The 19,898-nt window shown below is 39.6% G+C and overlaps 1 protein-coding gene across 1 annotated transcript in view; it reads right to left on the bottom strand.

The window, feature by feature from the left end:
- Positions 1–19,898, bottom strand: part of LOC139034858 (serine/arginine repetitive matrix protein 2-like) — a 120,812-nt gene that overhangs the window by 16,893 nt on the left and 84,021 nt on the right. The gene's annotated exons all lie outside the window — the stretch shown is intronic.

Below are 19,898 nucleotides of genomic sequence, written 5' to 3'. Positions count from 1 at the left end.
TAAATTTATATGCAGATTTTTTATTTCTGGGGGAGAGGGAGATGCCCCAACTCCCAAGTTGTTCAAAGGTCAACTATATTATCATTTTTCTGGGTTTGTTATATTAATGTCTTGTTTGAGATTTTTGCAATTATGCTCATGAGTGGCTTTATGTTTATTGGTTGATAATATTCCTTTCATATATGCCACTTGTTTGATTTGATCTTGAGTTTCTACTTACTTCATAGAATGGATTGGAGAAGCATATCCTCTTGTCCTGTTCTCTAGAAGAGACACTGTCGTATAGTGCAAAGGACAAGGATTCCCAAGGTGCCAGCCTATGTGCTCATGAGTTATGTAGCTGTTAGTCCCAGGTACTGTGAGAGTAACTCGGTGATGAGGCCAGTGGGCCTGTAAAACCCAAACTCAAATTCCTTTTCAGAAGTCCCCAAATGATAAGGTCCATTAAGTTCAAAGCCTGGAAAAATAATATGTTTATAAGCCTTTTAAAAAAAAAGCAGGTGCTACTTACTGTTGAGGGCTTTGCAGGTGGCTCAGTGGTAGAGTGTCTGTCTGCCAGTTGCAGGAGATGCCAGAGACAGAGGTTCGATCCCTGGGTCGGGAGGATCCCCTGAAATAGGAGATGGCAACCCACCCCAGTATTCTTGACAGGACAACTCCATGGACAGAGGAGCCTGGCAGGCTATTGTTCACGGACTTGCAGAGTTGGACATGGCTGAGCGCGCGCACACACACACACACACACACACACACACACACACACCATTGAATATCACTGGTTACCATCCTGAAGCCCTAAATTTTCCCAGTGTTTCCACTTTAATCGTTAGTTTAGAATATTATAAACTTTTATAAACATTTATAAAAATGTCGGTGTCAAACTTTAGACATGATTCAGTATTCTTATAAAATGACTATGGAATGTTTAAGTACTTTGTTTGACAACTGGATGCCCACAGGGGACTCTTTCCAGGAAGTCAGATATTCCAGCAATACAAATGAAAGAAAGAAACCTATAGATATTTATATAGATTTCACCTGTGTGTATTTCTCTAGCTAAGAGAAACCAAATCTTTATTTGTTGGCTAAACTGTCTTTAGAGCTTCAGGACAAGTGGATGTTGGGGAGAATATTGTAAGATAATTTACTAGTGTTCTAGTGCTTTATTTTTACCATGCTGCTGGTCCTCTATTTTTACACAGAAGGTGACAAATGTAACAGCAAGGGGAAACCTCACTTTTTGGCTGGCAGGAACAGATGTTGAAGTGTTCAGAGGGGCAATTGGCTGGGTTTTTTTTCAAATTCTCACATCTCATAATTTTAAATGATGCTCAAACAGAAGTTGCCCAATGAAGATGACATTCTTAAACTTGAGGATTCCAAATGGCAAGGTTTCTATGTTTTTAAAATTCCCATTATTTATATTAAAAGCCCCTGGTAATGGAACTCTTGCCATATCTTCCAGCACAGAGATTTTTTCCTCAGCCGTGCTCAGTCTACTAATAAGCCCACTGGAGGCGTTCTTTATTCTGTTACAGTGCTTTTGACTTCTACCATTTCTTTTTGGTTCTCTCTTAGAATTTCCATCTCTATGCTTGCTTTACCCATCTGTTCTTGCATGTTGTCTATTTTTTCCATTAGAGTTTGTAGCATATTAATCATAGATGTTTCAAATTCATGATCTGGGGATTCTAGTATCTCTGCCATAACTGAGTCTGGTTCTGATGCTTGCCATGTCTTTTCAAACTGTGTTCTTTGCCTTTGGTATGCCTTGTAATTTTGTTAAAAGCCAACCTTAATACACTGAATGAAAGGAACTCCAACAAACACACCTTCAGTGATATGGTGGTAAGGTGTGGGAGTGAGGGTGGTGTTCACTAGTTCTGAGTCTGTGGCCAGAGCTGTGACCCCCACACGTGCTTCTCTTCCCGTCCCTTCAACTCCTCACCCCCTTAGGTGGGATGGGGTGGCCACTGTGAGCTGGAGTTGGCCATTTCCCTTCACCCAGACCGGTTAGGCTCTGATAAAACCCCAGTAGCTTGGGCACTGGTAAAACAATTTCTCTCGAGGGCTGGCCTTGTTAAAAAAAAAAAAAATGTTCTATTGTATTTCAGAATAGTTCAATTTCTCTTCCCCCTGCTGGAAGCATTAGAGGATTTTCCTCTGATACTCACTATGAAAACCTGGTTCAGCTCCAGGAGATAAAACTTGCAAAAGTGTGTGGGTCCCCTCACCACCTGGAGTTTTAACTCTCAGAGTTGTCCACACTGAGCCTCCAGCCATTCATCAATTACAGTTCTAGGTTTTCCTACTCTGGACCTGGCTTCTGCGGAGATGTCAGCTCTCCTGTTTCTGTTCTGGTAAGTTGTGATTCTCCATATCTGCCTGTCTATCTCTACAGTTTTAAGGGTAGCAATTTGCCCTGTGACTTCTCTTTTCTGATGGCTCTAAGAAGAGCTGTTGATTTTTCAATTTGTTTAGTTTTTTACTTGTTAGCAGAGTGGTGACTTCTAAATATTTTACATGCCACACTGGAAAGTAGAAGTTGGTACATAAAAGAACTCTTTAAACATTTTTAAAGTTTAACTTGCTCCTAAATTCTCAAAGCACTCTTCAAGGACATTAAGTGATATGCTTAGTAGAAGAGAACTGGTGAAACAACATAAATCACTATTAATTATGGAAGGAAAATGTCTGAAATGCAGGTATCATGACATTGTAGTAAATTCTGTGTGTCAGCTGAGGCTCAGTCAGCTGTGGCAGCAAACGGCCCCGGGATCTCAGTGGCTTATGACCACAAAGGCCTGCCTCTCACTCAGGCAATGTTTCCACTGCAAGTCAGTCCAGGGTTTGTTCCATGTCATCTTTACTCTGACTCAGGTTGAAGGAGTGGGCTCTTCTGTGATGTGTCAGTCAAAGGGAGAGAGGAAGTTTTGCTCAAAAGCAGCACTTCTGTTCACATGTCTTTGCCAAAGCAAGTCATGTGGCTACTCCCGAATTCAATATGGTGGCTCCAGGGAAGAATATTACATGTCACATGGCCACATATGACATCCACACGGTGGAAGTAATCTTCCTACAGAAAGGGTGTCAGATATTTTGAATATGAATGTAATTTACCGAAGTTTCCACCAAGTTCTTCTCTAGTTTGTTGTTAAGTTGGCCAACCAGAATTCTCTTATCCAAGTTGTTCCCGGGTGTGCTTACTACTGTGCAAAGTTTCTGTTGGCCACCTCCATACCTGCTTTGAGGTTCGCTGTTTTTTTTTTTTTTAAGGATTCACTTGCTAGAGGATGCAGGGACAAAGGAATCCTCCGTTAAATGCTTTTGTGAGGAACTCCTGGGCGCTGAGTGGGAGTGAAGACAGCACTTGTTCTGACGGTATTTATAAAACATCTCTCTCCAGTCAGTCCCTGGTGCAGGCATATACATTCCTGGAATCTGCATTGTGAGACAGTTGGTGAAAAAATAACTCCTCTTTTATGCCACATCAGAGTTGGTTCTTGAGATGCATGTGACTATCCCTCTTACCATCACGTTGTATTTGTGTAATGACAAGGAAGTAAGTTGACTGAGGGATGGTTCGTCATTTTGTCTATACAAAGATGGGGATAAAAATGACTAAATGGGGACAATTAGGGACAGGTTAGGAGCAGGTACACTCAGTTAAATAAAGGGATAGAGAAAATGCAAAGCAGTGAAACCAAAGTTGCTTGTTCTGGTGATAACTAGAGTACAAATCTACAAAGGTCAGGTCAAATTATTAAAGAGAAATTCTGTGACTCAAAGGTCACCAGCTGGTGGCTCACAAGGATGAGTCTGGGCTCATATATATGTTCTAAATATCAGAAATGTTACATAGAAAGAATACAGGTTATGGTTTCTCTTGAAAAATGAGAAATTTTTCCATTTTTTGCTGACATTCTTGAATTTGGTTAAGTTGACTGGAGCTGCATGGTTTTCATCCCCTTGGGAGTTAGCGTGAATCTCCAGTTCTCCACATGGAATCTAGATGGATTAAAGACCTTAATATGGAAAGCACTGTAAAGTGTATGAAAGAAAATGCAAAAGAGTATTTTTGTCATTTGTTTGAGAAGAGATTTCATAAATGAGACTCCAGATAGTCTACAGTCAACCCTAAAAATTATTTTCTGACAAAATCAAGGATCTCTATTCAACAATGGCCATTATAGACAAGCAACCTATAGGAAAAGAGATTAGAAAAGCTATTTTTAATGTGTCATACCAACAAAAAATTATTATCTAGAATATTCAAGGGATTCTTGAACATAGTTTTAATTCATAACAAGAAAAGTCAGAAAACAGACTGTTAATAAGTAATTAATAGAGAAGGAAACTCATATAATTAAATATCTTTAAGTGAATATAATCAGAAAAATGCAATTTAAAATGACTACATTTTCCAGAAGTCCAGTTGGCAAGAATGATCAATCAGGTGTCATCAAATACTGACAAAGACGTGGGGACATGAGAATTTTCCTGTGCTGGTAGAAATATAAACAGCTGTTCTAGTGAGCCACCTTGGCCCTGCAGAGTGAAATTAAGGACATGCATATACTATGCTTAGAAATTCCACGCCCAGAGGAATGTCAACATCTGGAAAACCACTCGCATGGTTCTACAAAAAGATGCCCTAAGAAAGACTTATGAGAATGTTCATGGCACTATTACTTGTTCTAACAAAGGTCAAAAATAACATAGGTGTCTATCTACATCTGAATGTCTAAATGAAATGTGGTCCATGCATTTAATGGAATGCTATGCAACAGGAGAAATCTTGATATAAGCAAGATTTGCTTATCATAATATAGATATACATATATTTAAGTAAATATATATGAAAGATCATACTTTAAATATACCAGAGTTGGGTGTCTATACCACCTGGGAACAGATTGGGACTGGGAATGGGGAATAAAGAGATAGAAAATAAAACAAACTGAAATAGAATATAGTAGCCTTGTGGATGACAGCATACTCTGAATGAGGAATGTGATTCATTCAATTCTATAAACCTAAAGTTATAAAAGATGTCAACAAAAAAGAGTTACTATTCTTCTAAGTTTTGGTCAAAGATAGCTCTTGTAAACTTTTCTTTTTTTTTTTTGGTAAAGGTAGAGTAAATTCCATGGTTTGGCCTGACTTGAGCAGCACAACTGCCAAACACTAATCTAACTGTTGTAATATCTTGTTATCAAGGCACACATTTGTGATCTTCCTGCTTTGTTGTTTTCTGGGTGTTCATTCATTTATCTCCACTAAGTAAAGCCTTCTTGTGCATCACTCCCAGGTGACCTACTCCATCTTTGCCTAAACAGTTTTGAAACCAGAAGGAAATTTTCTGCAAATTAAACTACCTCGGTGCTGCTGGATTTGAAACAGCAGATGGTGGTTGGATTTTACAAGTCTCCTTTGCCCCCTGCCTTCATTTTCTGCCTGCTTTTACATTAATCCTCTCTGTGCAGATCTGGCTAAGTGTGTGAAGCACCCTCCAAGGAACTGTGTTAATGATAAACCCACCTCTAGGTCTCTAAAGAGTCATTCTGCCTTTCATTCTCAAAGTCTGGGAAGCCCCTTCTAACCCTTGCCATATTAAATTTCTGCACCACTGCGATATTTAGAGAGAACACACACACAGGACAAGGATGGGGGGCACACCGTCTTCTCAGCAGAGGGCCTCCCAGCAGGCTGGATTTACTGGATTTTTTCACTTTCTTTTGCCATTTGGATTTCTAAATACTTTTTATTAGTTCAGTCTTTAAAGTTGAGAAATTCAGCCAACTTGTAACAAAACACTGTAGCCTGAGTCCCCTGGGGCCTAAGAAAGCCGCGGAGCTTGGCTGCATAGCAGCTTCTGCTTAAGTCTCCTCCATGTGCTTCCCCAGCCAAAGAAAGAGGTCACACTCACCATGCCAGAATTTGACTTCAAAAACAGGAATCTTACACATCAGTTTCTGCAGAAGCTTATGCTTCAAGTTAATGTTTCTAGTTTAGGAGTATTTGAAGTGATTTCACAGTACTTACCAGGGTAAGATTTGTGCCTTAGTTTTGAGTCCTTCATTCATTTAGTAACTATTTTCTGAGCACATGTGTCAAGTATGTGGCTCTAGCCCTCAACAGGAAATGGTTAGGTTGTCTTCTTCCTTCGGAGATGAGCACTGGCATTGTGTTTTTGGATTCTCTGATCATCAGTCTATGAGATGAGTAAATGCTGAAATTAAGTTTCATTCTCTTGTTAATTTGCTACATGGCTTTTCAAATTGTTGAAAAAAGAGCTGATGTTCTTGGAAGAAGAAGAAAGAAATGGGGTGCCTTTTATCGCTGACTTAAATTCTCACTCAGCAGTAATGGGGAGTGTGTGTGTGTGTGTGTGCACACACGTGTGCGAGGTTGCTCAGTTGTGTTTGACACTTTTGTGATCCTATGTACTGTAGCCTGCCAGGCTCCTTTGTCCATGAAGCTTTCCAGGCAAAGAATACTGAAGTGGATTACTATTTCCTACGCCAGGGGATCTTTTTGACTTAGGGATTGAACTCACGTCTCTGGTGTTTCCTGCCTTGGCAGGTGGATTCTTTGCCACTGTGCCGCTTAGGAAGCCCCAGTCTTTACTGTTAGGTTTTAGTGAACATCAGCTACTTCTCACACTGTGCTGGAGTGGGGCATAGCGTGTTGTGGTGTAGCATATAATAATATAGTATATAACAATATAGTGGGTAGACCTCAGAGTCACATAGTAGCTCAAGCATTAAATTTGCTCTCATCCAGCCTTGTGATCTTGGGTATGTGTCTTAACTTTCTGTGTCTCATTTTACTTAAAATTATAGAAGTGTTTGTGCTTGGAGTTATTGAAAAACAATTAGGTGAGGAACTGGTAGGCTCTCAACACATAGTAGAAGCTCATTAAGTGTCAGCTTCTCCTATAGCCACCTAAGAGGAACATAAAGGAGGTAGAAAGCCCAGACCTAGTCCTCAGGAACTGAGTCTGGTCAGGAAGACTAGATGTAGACTCTGTAAAATCACCAGGGAAAATGCCTCTGAAAAGAAACCTAAAGAGTATGTTAACTCTGTCCCTCTCATTACCACCAATTCTGGAAATGAAAGACAGATTTTTCTCATTGAAACATGTTTATACTTAATATCCAGAAAGCCTTCTATAAACTAACAACCCTTCTTCTTGAGGGAAGTGGAGGATTTGAGTTTTAAATTAGGCTCAAACACACAGACTCACATGAACGTTATAGTGACTGAGCATTCATCAGGACTTTCATCTGAAAGTTGTGCAAATGTTGGATCCATCTGGTGACCGCTCATAGAACATGTTATTTCTAGTGTTTGCAAATAATTGTCTAAATAGAAATCTGCTTGAAAAGGTTCCGTTTAATGTGTATATTCTGAAAAGTAATTTCCTTTGCCATTTTATGAATTAAAGGAATTGAAGACCTTCCTTATATTTTACACGTCCTCATGCTGTTTGAAGCGCAGGTCATGGCTGTAGCGTGTGAATGTGTGCTAGGTCCATGCAGGTATGATCTCTATCAAGAGCCTCTTTTTGAAGAGGGTAGTATTTAAAACCTCCAGTGGTCTTACATCAGCAGGTTTCATGGAAAAAGCAAGGGCCTTGAAGCTAATAAACCCTAGGTTCTATTTCATACTCTGGAATGAGGTGTTCAGAATACACATTTGTGTAGAGGATGTGGAACCTTCTGGAATCAAGGATTGCTGCTTTTCCCTTTTCACATTGGTTGCAATTAAAATATCTGTGATGATTAGGATTGTCCAAAGTGGTAAGCAGAATAAGAAAGGCCACCCAGAATCTCCCCAAGGGACACTTACAAGGAAAATGAAGCCCAGCTCCATGCCGTTGTCTCTGTTATCCTGGGGAAGGAGATGTTTCTGGACGTAGTTTGTGTCTGGAGTTGGAACTTGAATGCTTACTCTTTGGTAGTGAGCTTAGCAAAACTTTGAAGGAACTCTTAATAACCTGCTGCATGTCTGCTGACTTTACATCTCACAACGTTTCTGGTGTCATAAGCAGGGGCAGTTGTAGCCGCAGGTTCCTCGGTGATGATGCTGGAGGTGGTTGTGCTAATCTGAAGCCTCGAGGTGGCGCTTCTGAGCTTCCATTTCATTAGTGAAGGTGACCGGTGGCGGGTAGGGAGTAAGGTAACTGCAGATGTGGTGACAGTCAGAGAGGGGACTGTTGGAGTGCTTAAAGGAGTCTGGACCTGGGAGCTCTTAATCACTTCTCCAAGGGGAGAAGTGATTAACTAGTAGCAGAGCTGGGACTTGAATGCAAGGTCTTGTTCTGCCTCCAGTCCTGATCGTCTCCCCAGTCTGACTGTCCCTAATGAAATGATGTTTGGGCGTGCAGGAAATAAAAGTAGCTTGTTTAGCTAATCTTTCCAGTATTTTTGCCTGGAGAATCCACGGAGAGAGGAGCCTGATGGGCTACAGCCCATCAGGGTCGCAAAGAGCTGGACATGCCTGAGCAACTGAGCACATGACATCCCAGTAGTGGGGAGCGGAATTTGCTAGAACTCAAGGAGTGGCAGTAAAGATTTTTCAAGTCCTCTCCTTTGTTTTGAAAGAATTACCCCCAAAATTAAAAAAGATTTTTTTTTTTCTTAGAATATTGTTTGCATTTCCTCAAATGTATACTCTGTAGACCTTATATTTTTGGGCTCCAAAATCACTGCAGATGGTGACTACAGCCATGACATTAAGAGATACTTGCTCCTTGGAAGAAAAGCTATGACCAACCTAGACAGCATATTAAAAAGCAGAGACATTATTCTGCCAACAAAGATCCTTCTAGTGAAAGCTATGGTTTTTCCACTAGTCATGTATGGTTGTGAGAGTTGGACTGTAAAGAAAGCTGAACACCAAAGAATTGATGCTTTTGAACTGCAGTGTTGAAGAAGACTCTTGAGAGTCTCTTGGACTGTAAGGAGATCAAACCAGTCAATCCTAAAGGAAATTAGTCCAGAATATTCTTTGGGGGGACTGATACTGAAGTTGAAGCTCCAATACCTTGGCCACCTGATGCAAAGAATGGATTCATTTGAAAATATCCTGATGCTGGAAAAGATTGAAGGCAGGAGGAGAAAGGGACGACAGAGGATAAAATGGTTGGATGGCATCACCGGCTTGATGGACATGAGTTTGAGTTGAGTTGGTGAAGGACAGGGAAGCCTGGTGTGCTGCAGTCCATGGAGTCGCAAAGAATCAGACACAACTGAGCAACTGAACTGAACTGAACTGGCTCTGCAAAACCAAAGTAGTAGACTATGTTAATTACAAAGACAGATACCCTCCAGGGGAGCAGCTCTGCATCTGGTTCTAAATGCTATAGTGTCTTCTTGCTTAAGCCTCCACACATTCTTAATTCTATAGGGACTAGTCTGAGGTTTGCTAACCAAGCCCTTTCTTCATAGGTGGTGAAAATTAATACTATAAATAAGACTCTGGTAGTGTTGAGGGTGGTAATAATTTTTGTTCTTAAGAGAAAATGTATTCCTGGCATTGTAGAAATATCATTTGGATATTTAGTTAAGTTAAACACATATTTATTATTTAGACTGCTAGGTTTAGAGGAAAATGGAAAAATTTTACTTTCTGCCCTGGGTTATTGGAATTACAAATCTGGCTTATTTTGAAGATCTCTTTCAACTACAGTTTGAATGAATAAACCAATGAACAAAGGACTATCATAGACCAATATAAGTTATTATATATATCTCACTAAATTAAAATTTCTGCCCCAGATCTCTCCATGATGGTAGTTTCTAAAGAATTGCATTTGGTTCAAGACAGTTATGTGACAATATTTTGTTATTTAATAAACTTTAATTAGGGAGCATGACTATGATCCAAGAAAATGTTTTAGCTTATTTAGCTGAACTGCATTTGAACAATCAAATAAATTATTTTAGCCAGGTTTCAAAGTGTTTCTGGTCCATTCCAAAATGACTTAGTTAAACTACAATAATCAGATATTACTGAACACTTAACAGTTGTACATAGAAAACTATGTACTGATAATAGCATTTATTAAAATATAAAAAGAAACATTTTCAATGCTAATAAAACATATAGTATTCAATAGATCATTTAAAGTGTGTAAATATCTTTTTTAGATTTATCTTCTGGTTGGTTTTAATGCGTATGTATGTGACACAGCCGACATCTTCACCTAAGATTCTGTCAGGTTGATTTGAATTATGTCCTTTCTCAGAAAGCCAGAACCCACTTTCCAAGGTCTTAAAGAATTCTACCCAATCCAACATTGCCATCTAGGGTTAGTCAGGCATCTCAGCAATCGCCTCCTACAAGGAGATCTAACACAGTGAATGCAGAGTTTTACGGGTGTTGTAGGAAATGAAAACAATGATCATCCTTGTTTAGTGTCCTTTTTCTGCTATTCACCTGTGAATAGTGTTTTATGTTGAATTTCTTATATGGAACTTAATACCCTGAGTGAAGACTGCTTTAACACCTCAGGGACAAAGTCACATGTTAATTTCTAACGTTAGCTAGGCATTTCATTGTGTGACAGTGCCTATGTTGAGTCACAGTCATGCTCCATCCTCATAACAAGCTGAGTATTGTCTCTGTTCTTTCACACATGAGAAAACAAATATAGGATAGTTAAGTAACTTGCCAAAGGCTATACATGTAGGAACTGATAGAGCCAGGCTTCTAAATCCTGGAGACAGAGCCTCATACTTAACCAGCACTGTTGTAAAAGAAACATTTCTTCTTTTTTTTTTTTTTTGTCTTTCTGCTCTAGGTACTGGTGTGATTTGGATCTGGTGAAGGCCCCCTTCTCTGTGTTCTCACATGGTGGAAAAGAAAAGAGAGTGTGTTCTCTGGTGTCTCTTCTTTAAAAGGCACTCATTCTCTTATGGAGGCCCCACCCTCATGACCTCATCTATCCCTAATTACCTCACAAAGGCCCCATCTTCAAATAGCATCACACTGGGCATTAGGCTTCCACATGTGAATTTGAAGGGGACACAATTCAATGAACAGTTAAAGAAGGGTCCTCCAAGGGGAACCCTTGAAGCAGCTTTCTGGGTGAAATGAGGGGAAAAAGATTCCTCATGTTCTTGCCTCTTGGGAATCAAAAAAATTTTTTGGTCATCCTTCCACTATCAAGGCCAGATCATGAGGCTTTTTATGCCATGAAAGGGAAGAGATATCCACCTGTAGAAAGAAGCTCATGTGATTGGTAATAAAGAGGTTATGACATAAGGAGAGTTGTTTCTAGAAGGGAAAGTAATTAGAAAGTCCTTCTGGTACTGGAGGAATAATGGGGCTGAACAAAAGAGGAGGGCCAGATAAGTGTTTCTTGGTCTTCATGTTCTCAGGGTTGAACATGGATTGGGTGGGACTAAACATCTAAACAGGTTTGGGGCTGTCAGAGAGCATCTGCGTTGAAGACTGTAGGCTGTGGAGGGAAGCCCTGGGTTTGTGATGGCGCCTTGTTCAATGTGGCACCATTGCATGGGCTTAATTCAGAAGTGAATGTTAGGGAGAGGTGTTTTCATGGATGGGCCTAACACAGTGCCTCTGTTCCCTCTGGCCAGCACACACTGGAAAGTCACAAGTGATGGAAGACTGTATGAAGTGGAAAGGAATTTGGAAGCTGAGAGGACTGATAGGTTCCAAGCAACCTGGAATCATGGAAAAAGAGGTCATAGAGTGCAGGGCTTTGTGAATGGAGGCATGACTAGGGGTCTGCAGCCTTGTTGGTGGATACCAATATGAATGCCACAACAATGACCCAATGCGGTAAGGCCTGCAAAGACCCAGAAGATGGCACATGGACCAGAGGTTCTTCCCCACCTTGTCATCAACTTCTCTTGAACTAAGAGGGAAGGAAAATTGGTTAGGGGATCCCTTAAAAGGAAAGAAACCATCATAATGAAGAGTCTAAATCTGAAATACACTAGGACTTTACCTTAAGAGAGCATTTAAAATGCAAAGAAATGCTATTATTACCTTGATTTGGCAGAATCAAGTGTTCCTCCCCAGCATTATCCCAACTCTACCTCATTGACCATCAGCAGAAACAGAGCCAGAGCAGGCTGGAGCAGGATGAGGACAGTTGTGGAAAATAAAGTTATATTTAGTGCACATTTTAATCATTATAAATTCTGATTCTGCTGTATCATACTGATGTATGGCATAAACATTAGAAGTCACTCTGGCAAGTTGGGGGATTCCCTGGTGGCTCAGATGGTAAGGAGTCTGCCTGCAATGCAGAAGACCCAAGTTCAATCCCTGAGTTGGGAAGATTCCCCTGGAGAAGGAAATGGCAACCCACTCCAGTATTCTTGCCTGGAATATCCCATAGCTGGATAAGCCTGGCAGACTACAGTCCATAGGGTCGCATAGAGTCGGACACAACTGAGCGACTTCACTTTCACTTTCACTGGCAAGTTGAGCAGCAACCTACTTCTCTTAAAAATAAACTGACCGGCCTGACCCTTTAGGCACTAGAAATTTCTTGAACCTTGAGCAGATGTCAGTGAGCAATTCCTGGCCACATTTTCATTCTCACTGGAAATCCCCAGTACAGTGGGGGAATGACTGGTAATGCCTCCCACTTTTTGTTTTTAAAGACAGATAGGCAGCTGGGCTATGTGTCCTGTGCAGGTCACTGACTAGAAAATTCATTGACACCACCAAGGACCTTTGTGATCTTGAGAATATTGCTCAACTTTCTGAGCTCCAGGTTCTTATTTACAAAATGGAAATAATAGAAAAATAGTATTTGTTGCATATAGTTTTTGCAAGAATTGGCAAGCAATGAGACAAATATACTGTGGAATATAAAACTATTATTGTTATTGTTAACATTATTCCCATTGCTGTTACTGTTGTTATTCCTTGGGTGCATTTTGAACTAATAGTTGGGAGATCCTGATGTGGATAAATAATCTAAGCACGCGCAAAACCGTGTGTGTGGTTTTATCAAATGCTACCTCATTATTCTCCTAAAAGCCAAGGCTGTATAATTCAGTATTTTATTGCATATTACTTCATTTTAAAATTATTTAGTTTAGTTGATTCTTATCATCTAAATGATCATTTTATACAGGCACTGTATCTTATAGCACAAATACCCATTTATGCAGCAGAGGTTCTAGTATGATATGTCTGGTACATACAAAAGCTATAAAAAATATGAACTGGAGAGTAGAAGTATTCATTTTCAACCAATTTATGAGATAGAAAAGTTCTTGAAAACAATGCTGAACAAATAATATGGGAAAGCTATATGCACATAAATTAAAAATTAAGAAATAGAATCCAGTAAAGCTCTTAAAATTCCAAATCCTTTCCTTCATTTTCTTTTTTCATTCACTGCTGAAGTTTATTTTACTGCCTTTCTTACATTGAAATGAATTAGCCATGGATTTACATGTATTCCCCATCCCAGTCCCCCCTCCCACCTCCCTCTCCACCCGATCCCTCTGGGTCTTCCCAGTGCACCAGGCCCGAGCACTTGTCTCATGTACCCAACCTGGGCTGATTATCTGTTTCACCCTAGATAATATACATGTTTCAATGCTGTTCTCTTGAAACATCCCACCCTCGCCTTCTCCCAGAGTCCACAAGTCTGTTCCATACATCTGAGTCTCTTTTTCTGTTTTGCATATAGGGTTATCGTTACCATCTTTCTAAAGTCCATATATATGTGTTAGTATACTGTAATGGTCTTTATCTTTCTGGCTTACTTCGCTCTGTATAATGGGCTCCAGTTTCATCCATCTCATTAGAACTGATTCAAATGAATTCTTTTTAATGGCTGAGTAATATTCCATGGTGTATATGTACCACAGCTTCCTCATCCATTCGTCTGCTGATGGGCATCTGGGTTGCTTCCATGTCCTTATTACAAAAATAATACAGCCTTAGGCTTGTTGCAGTTTAAAAAATTAGCATAAAAAGTACCCATTATTTGTTTGTATCCACCCAAAGACACCAAAAAAAAAAAAAAAAAAACAAACCCCAAACTCCACAAAAACCTCAAAACAAGAAACAAGACAAAAAAAAATACTCATTATTCTAAAATACACTTTAATAGCTTGATAGATAGCCTTCTAGAGCACTTTTAATATATTTTAAAAATGATTGCATCACACCTAATCTTTTGAAAATTACCAGAAGTTATATATAACCATCTCCATCCTGTGGACATTCAGCTTGTTTCTAACTAACCCCTCTTGTTGGATATCCAGGCTGTTTCCTAACAGTCCTTTCTGTTGGATATTAGGTTATTTCCAACTCATTAGACTGTAACCTACTGCTGCTACAACAGATTACCACACATTTCATAAACAGCACTGTCATTCTCTTATAGTTCCGGAGATCAGAAGTCTCAAACCAGTCTCACTGGGCTCAAGTCAATATGTCAACCGGGCTGGTTCTTTTTGGAGGCTCTGAATGGAGAATCTATTTCTTTGCATTTACCAGCTTCTAGAGACTGCCAGCATTCCGATCTCTGCTGTTGTCACTTTGCCTTCTCTTTGGCATATATCTCCCTGTATTTCCCCCCGTATGAAGACACTTAAGATTACATTATTGGACCTGTATGGATAATACAAACATTAACTTAATAACTTCTGCAAAGTCTCTCTTGCTATGTAATAAAACCTATTTCCAGGTTCTAGAAATTGAGACATGTACATCTTGAGGGGCAATCATTCAAAATGTATAAAATGTATAAGCTGGTAGAGTAGTCTGGGAAAAAATGCTAGGAACGAAATCCTGAAAATTTTATGAAAAGTGATAAAAATGTTTAAAAATATATGAACAGTTATAAAACTGCGAAAATTTCTAGTACTGCCTAAAATAGGGATCAGTGATCATTGGTGTCCATTTCAACTAAGATATTTTTTGATCAACCTGCTTTCTATGAAGTAGCCTCAAGACACCATGTAAGTATAAGGAAAAGTGAGTGAGTAGACTGTAGTGGTAGGGCTGTGTATCTCAGGATACAAGCCTCAGAGGAAGTGAAAAGTAAGCTGAGATACGCAGGAAAAGACAGGAATCGGGAGATGCGACAGATGGGAGAAAGTACATAACAACACAGAGAAGGTGGTGTCCATGAGAGTGAGGAGGGGCCTGCAGGCAAAAGAGAACATTGTGTGTTTAAGGAACTGAAGGCCTGTTTATGTGGCTGGTGGTATATTTTGAGTTGACAGTTGAGGTGATTGCTGCAAAAGAGGGATCTGGTTCGTCAGCTAGGGGCTGGATGAAGCCTGTTGTTTATGGATTTTTATCTTATGGCAGATACAGGGCCCCGGAAAGATGACTTGAGTCCTCAGATACATGGACTTAACGTTGATAATATGTAAACATGCCCCAACTGCTCTGTAGATTTAACACAATCCTTATAAAAATTTCAGCGCCCTCCCCACCCCCACAGAAACTGATGAGCTGACCCTAAAATTTATATGGAAAGGACCCCAGAATTGTTTAAAAAAAAAATCTTGAAAAAGAAAAAGAGAACTGACATTTCCTATTTCTTACTGCAATAGTGAAGATACTAGAATAGTGAAGATAAAAAAACCTTGACATAAAGATAGACATATAGACCAATGGAATAAAAATCCTGACATTTACAGTCAATTGATTTTTGACATGAGATCATGATAATTAAATGGGGAAACAATAGTCTTTCCAACAAATGGTGCAGAAAGTTATTTATAGTTTAAAAAAAGTAACATGAACTTAGGCCTTATCTTATACAGAAAAATCAACTGAAAATGGATCATAAGCCTACGTGTAAGAGTTAAAATTTGAAAGTATCGAGAAGAACACACAGCTTTCTTTGAGTCATTAACTACTAGGTACATGCAGATCAAAACCACAATGAGATACCGCTTTATTTCCACTAGAATGGCTATAATAAAAGGGACTGGTAATAACGAATAGTGGCAAGGATGTGGAGATATATGAACTATTGTATGTTATTAGAGGGAATATAAATGATTCAACCACTTTAGTAAAGAGTTTGGCACTTTCTCAAGATGTTAAGCATATAGTTTGCATATCAGCAATTCTACTTCTAGATATGTACCCGAGAGAATTATAAATATATGTCCACACAAAGACTTGTATGATAATGTTTATAGCAGTACTGCTCATAACAGCCAAAGGAATGGAAACAGCCCAAATTTCCATCAGCTCATGAATGGACAAATAAAATATGATATATCCATAAGAGGGAACTCTATATGACAATAAAAAGTAAACAGTAAAAAGGAATAAAATACTGATGCATGCTAAAACATGGATGAACCTTGAAAACGTTATGCCAACTGAAAAGTTAGTAAAATGAACACATATTATATGATCCAATTTATATAAATGTACAGAATAAAGACATTTTTAGCAGCAGGAAAGTAAAATGGTTGTCTGGGGACAGAGGTGATGGTGGAGGAGAATGGGGAATGATTGCTAATAGGTATGCGTTTCTTTTTGGGGTGATGAAAGTGTGCTAAAGTTCAATTGTGCTGATGATCACACAACTCTGTAAGGATAGTAAAACCTATTGGATGTATTTTATAAATAGGTGAATCTTATGGTGTATGAATTATGTCTTAATAATGATATTTTAAAAATGAAATCTAATACATACTACAACATAAATAAGCCTCCTGACATTATGTTTTGTCAAAGAAACCAGACAGAAAAGACCACATATTTGAGATTCCATTTAAACAGAATGTCCAGAATAGGCAAATCTATAGAGCCAGGAAGTAGATTTATGTGGTTGCCTAGAGCTTGGGGTGAGGGAAGATTGGGAAATGAGGTTTCATTTGGGGATAATGGAAATGTTCTAAAATTGCATTGTGATGATGGCTGCTCAAGTCTGTAACTACAGCAAAAATTATTAAATTGTGCATTCTACATAGATGAATTTTATGATGTATAAATAAATCTCAATGTCTTAGGTGTATAAATCTCAATAAAGCTGTAAAAAATTTTTTTAGTGGCCTGAGGGTTGACATGGTCAACTTCCTTCAGTGTAGGGATGGATTAGAAAGGCACCAATGTGGAGGGTGGAGAAGGCAATGGCAACCCACTCCAGTGTTCTTGCCTGAAAAATCCCATGGACAGAGGAGCCTGGTAGGCTGCAGTCCATGGGGTCGCTAAGAGTTGGACACGACTAAGCGACTTCACTTTCACTTCTCACTTTCATGCATTGGAGAAGGAAATGGCAACCCACTCCAGTGTTCTTGCCTGGAGAATCCCAGGGACGGGGGAGCCTGATAGGCTGCCGTCTATGGGGTTGCACAGAGTCGGACACGACTGAAGTAACTTAGCAGCAATGTGGAGGGCAGGAAGGCATGCTAAATTTTTCAGGTAAGAGTTAAAACTGGTCAGGTTCTTTCAGTTTCGCATTTAACTAAAAGTAGGTGCTTATTCTCTAGACAACTGTGATGATAATGGTTTCCCAGCTCCACTCAGTTGCTTACCATCTTCACCATTTTTGTCACAGTCACAACTCACTATAGCTATGTAACAGGTGATGCAGCCAAGGAGAAAAGGATGCTTTTGTTTCTGTATGTTAAGAATCAGCTGACTTAGAGGCAGAGGATTAATCAGGCTGTCAGATTATTTCCTTGAAAATAAAAGGAGCAACAGAAATAATAACATGCGGCTTTCTTAATTCAGCAAGGCAGCCATTTAAAACTTTGTATGCGTGCATTGTCTGAGTGTCTCTCTCCTTGGCTATAATTGAGGGCTTTCTCTATTTAGACACACGGGAGACACTTCTGCAACAAGTGGTAGGTATTGACTTGTTAAAAAAAAAGCAAAAGCCTGCTTCTTGTGCACCTCACAGCCTCTAATCAATAACTTGCACCTCATATAATAATACACCTATGAAAACTGATTAATTTTTAGCCTTCTTTCAGGTAAGCCATAATGTCACAATATCACAAAATTCAATACAGGAGACATACATTAAAAAAAAACACATAGTATGTATATTGTAACGACAGCAATTTAAACATATGCAACTACCTGTGGTTCATTTCTTGACTGTTTAGAAGGACAGCTCCACATGGGAAATAAGCAAATGGAATAGATTAGTGTATCTATTCATCTGATGCTCTGGCATGAGGATTTGAAATGATTATAAAGGTAAGAGAATGACAGAGACGAATATAAAAGCCGAGCAATATCTAGCAAGCTGAGTCTGACCACGAGACTGAAATCTACTGTGAGTTCACTGCTGTGGCTATCAAGCTGGGGCTTTGCAGAGGCTTGCATCAGTGTTTGCACTGGGAAGACCCAGAGGGATGAGATGGAGAGGGAGGTGGGAGGGGGGATCGGGATGGGGAACACATGTAAATCCATGGCTGATTCATGTCAATGTATGGCAAAAACCACTACAATAGTGTAAAGAAATTAGCCTCCAACTAATAAAAATAAATGGAAAAAAAAAACAATGAAAAAAAATGTTTACCTGCAGTTAATACAGAATTTGAGCCTTTCCTGGAAGCCTTGTAAACAGCCTTTAAATACTCTTTTAGCCTTTGTTATTAAGACAGTTCTCATAATCTTTAGGGGCTCAGGTGTTTTCCTTTGCTTGAAGGCAGAGACAAGTCCGGGCAGGATGTGTTATTGTTCTTGGAAGGGAGCCTGACCTTTGCCAGGGGCCTGGGAGAAGAGCAAGGCTCAAGTCTGGGAGAAGGCTGTGTAAATACAGACAGCACAGACTAGGATCTAACAGCCTGGGTGTGACACCTGGGACTAAATACCTGTGGCCATTTGCATCAACATTCTGATGTCTTCTGCCTTGATCAGGGGCTCTTGAAATCAGAGTCCTGTGGAAATGATAATTAGGTTCAAAGTATTATTGAACAAACAATTTCATTTGATAGTTAACAAAACAGCTTGCTATTGCTGACAGCATGTATTAGTCTATCATTGCATTGAAGCTTAAAATTCTCATCCCACACCAGAGCACTGCTGATTCCTTTAGGACCACAGATTCTGAAAAAGCCTGGCTAGTCCAAAGAGATGGAGAGAGGTCTGGACAGCGAAGGAGCTGGATCTAGTACCCAGCCTCCCAGACTCAGTCTGTGTCCTTTCTCTCTACTACAAATCCTGAGAAAGGACTCAGGCTTTGGGATCTGCATGTTAGAGTGTGTTAGCCATGTGAACTCATTTGTAAAGTGAACAAAAGAGAACCAGTCACGTGGGGTGTTATGAGGGCAAGGTGAGGCATTGGACATCCATCCCTCTGCAGTTAATAAAACCACTCTGAGAGCACAGATTTTTTTTTCTATTCTCTGTATCATCTTTGATGAATTCTGCTACATTTGGAGGATGCAGTCATGTGGCCCCAGCAAAATATACTAGCATCCTGGGAACTATAAAAACACTGGCCACCAGATGCTGCTACACAAATCAGAAGCCTCGTCATCACTGAATCTAGTTCCTGACCTAGAGGAAGAATAATGCATGTGGAAGCAATTTGTACAATATAAAGTGCTATAAAATGCTAAGTTTGTTATTATTACTGTAACTTAATCAATTTTAATGATTTTAATGGTGCCTAGTGCAGCTTTTGCCCGGAGGATGAAGATGGCACAGATTTGGTAATAAACATATCTTGGCACAAGGGTAGCCCTTGGCAACAAGAGGGATAATTGCTTAGAAACAGCTGCCTTCTGGTAAAAAGGAAGAGCGAAGATGAGTGAGGAATAGTTCCAAATGGCTTGGAGAAAGGCCTAGACTAAACCTTTGCAGCTCATGAGAGGGTTCTCGGGCCGTCGATGAGGAGCAGTTTGTCACCCAGAGTGACACTGTGTTTAGATGAAGCCAGACTCTGAAGTCAATCCTGGAAG

The sequence above is a fragment of the Odocoileus virginianus genome, chromosome 4 (assembly GCF_023699985.2).
Source record: "Odocoileus virginianus isolate 20LAN1187 ecotype Illinois chromosome 4, Ovbor_1.2, whole genome shotgun sequence".
Lineage (NCBI taxonomy): Eukaryota > Metazoa > Chordata > Mammalia > Artiodactyla > Cervidae > Odocoileus > Odocoileus virginianus.
This window is presented reverse-complemented; position numbering and strand designations above follow the sequence as displayed.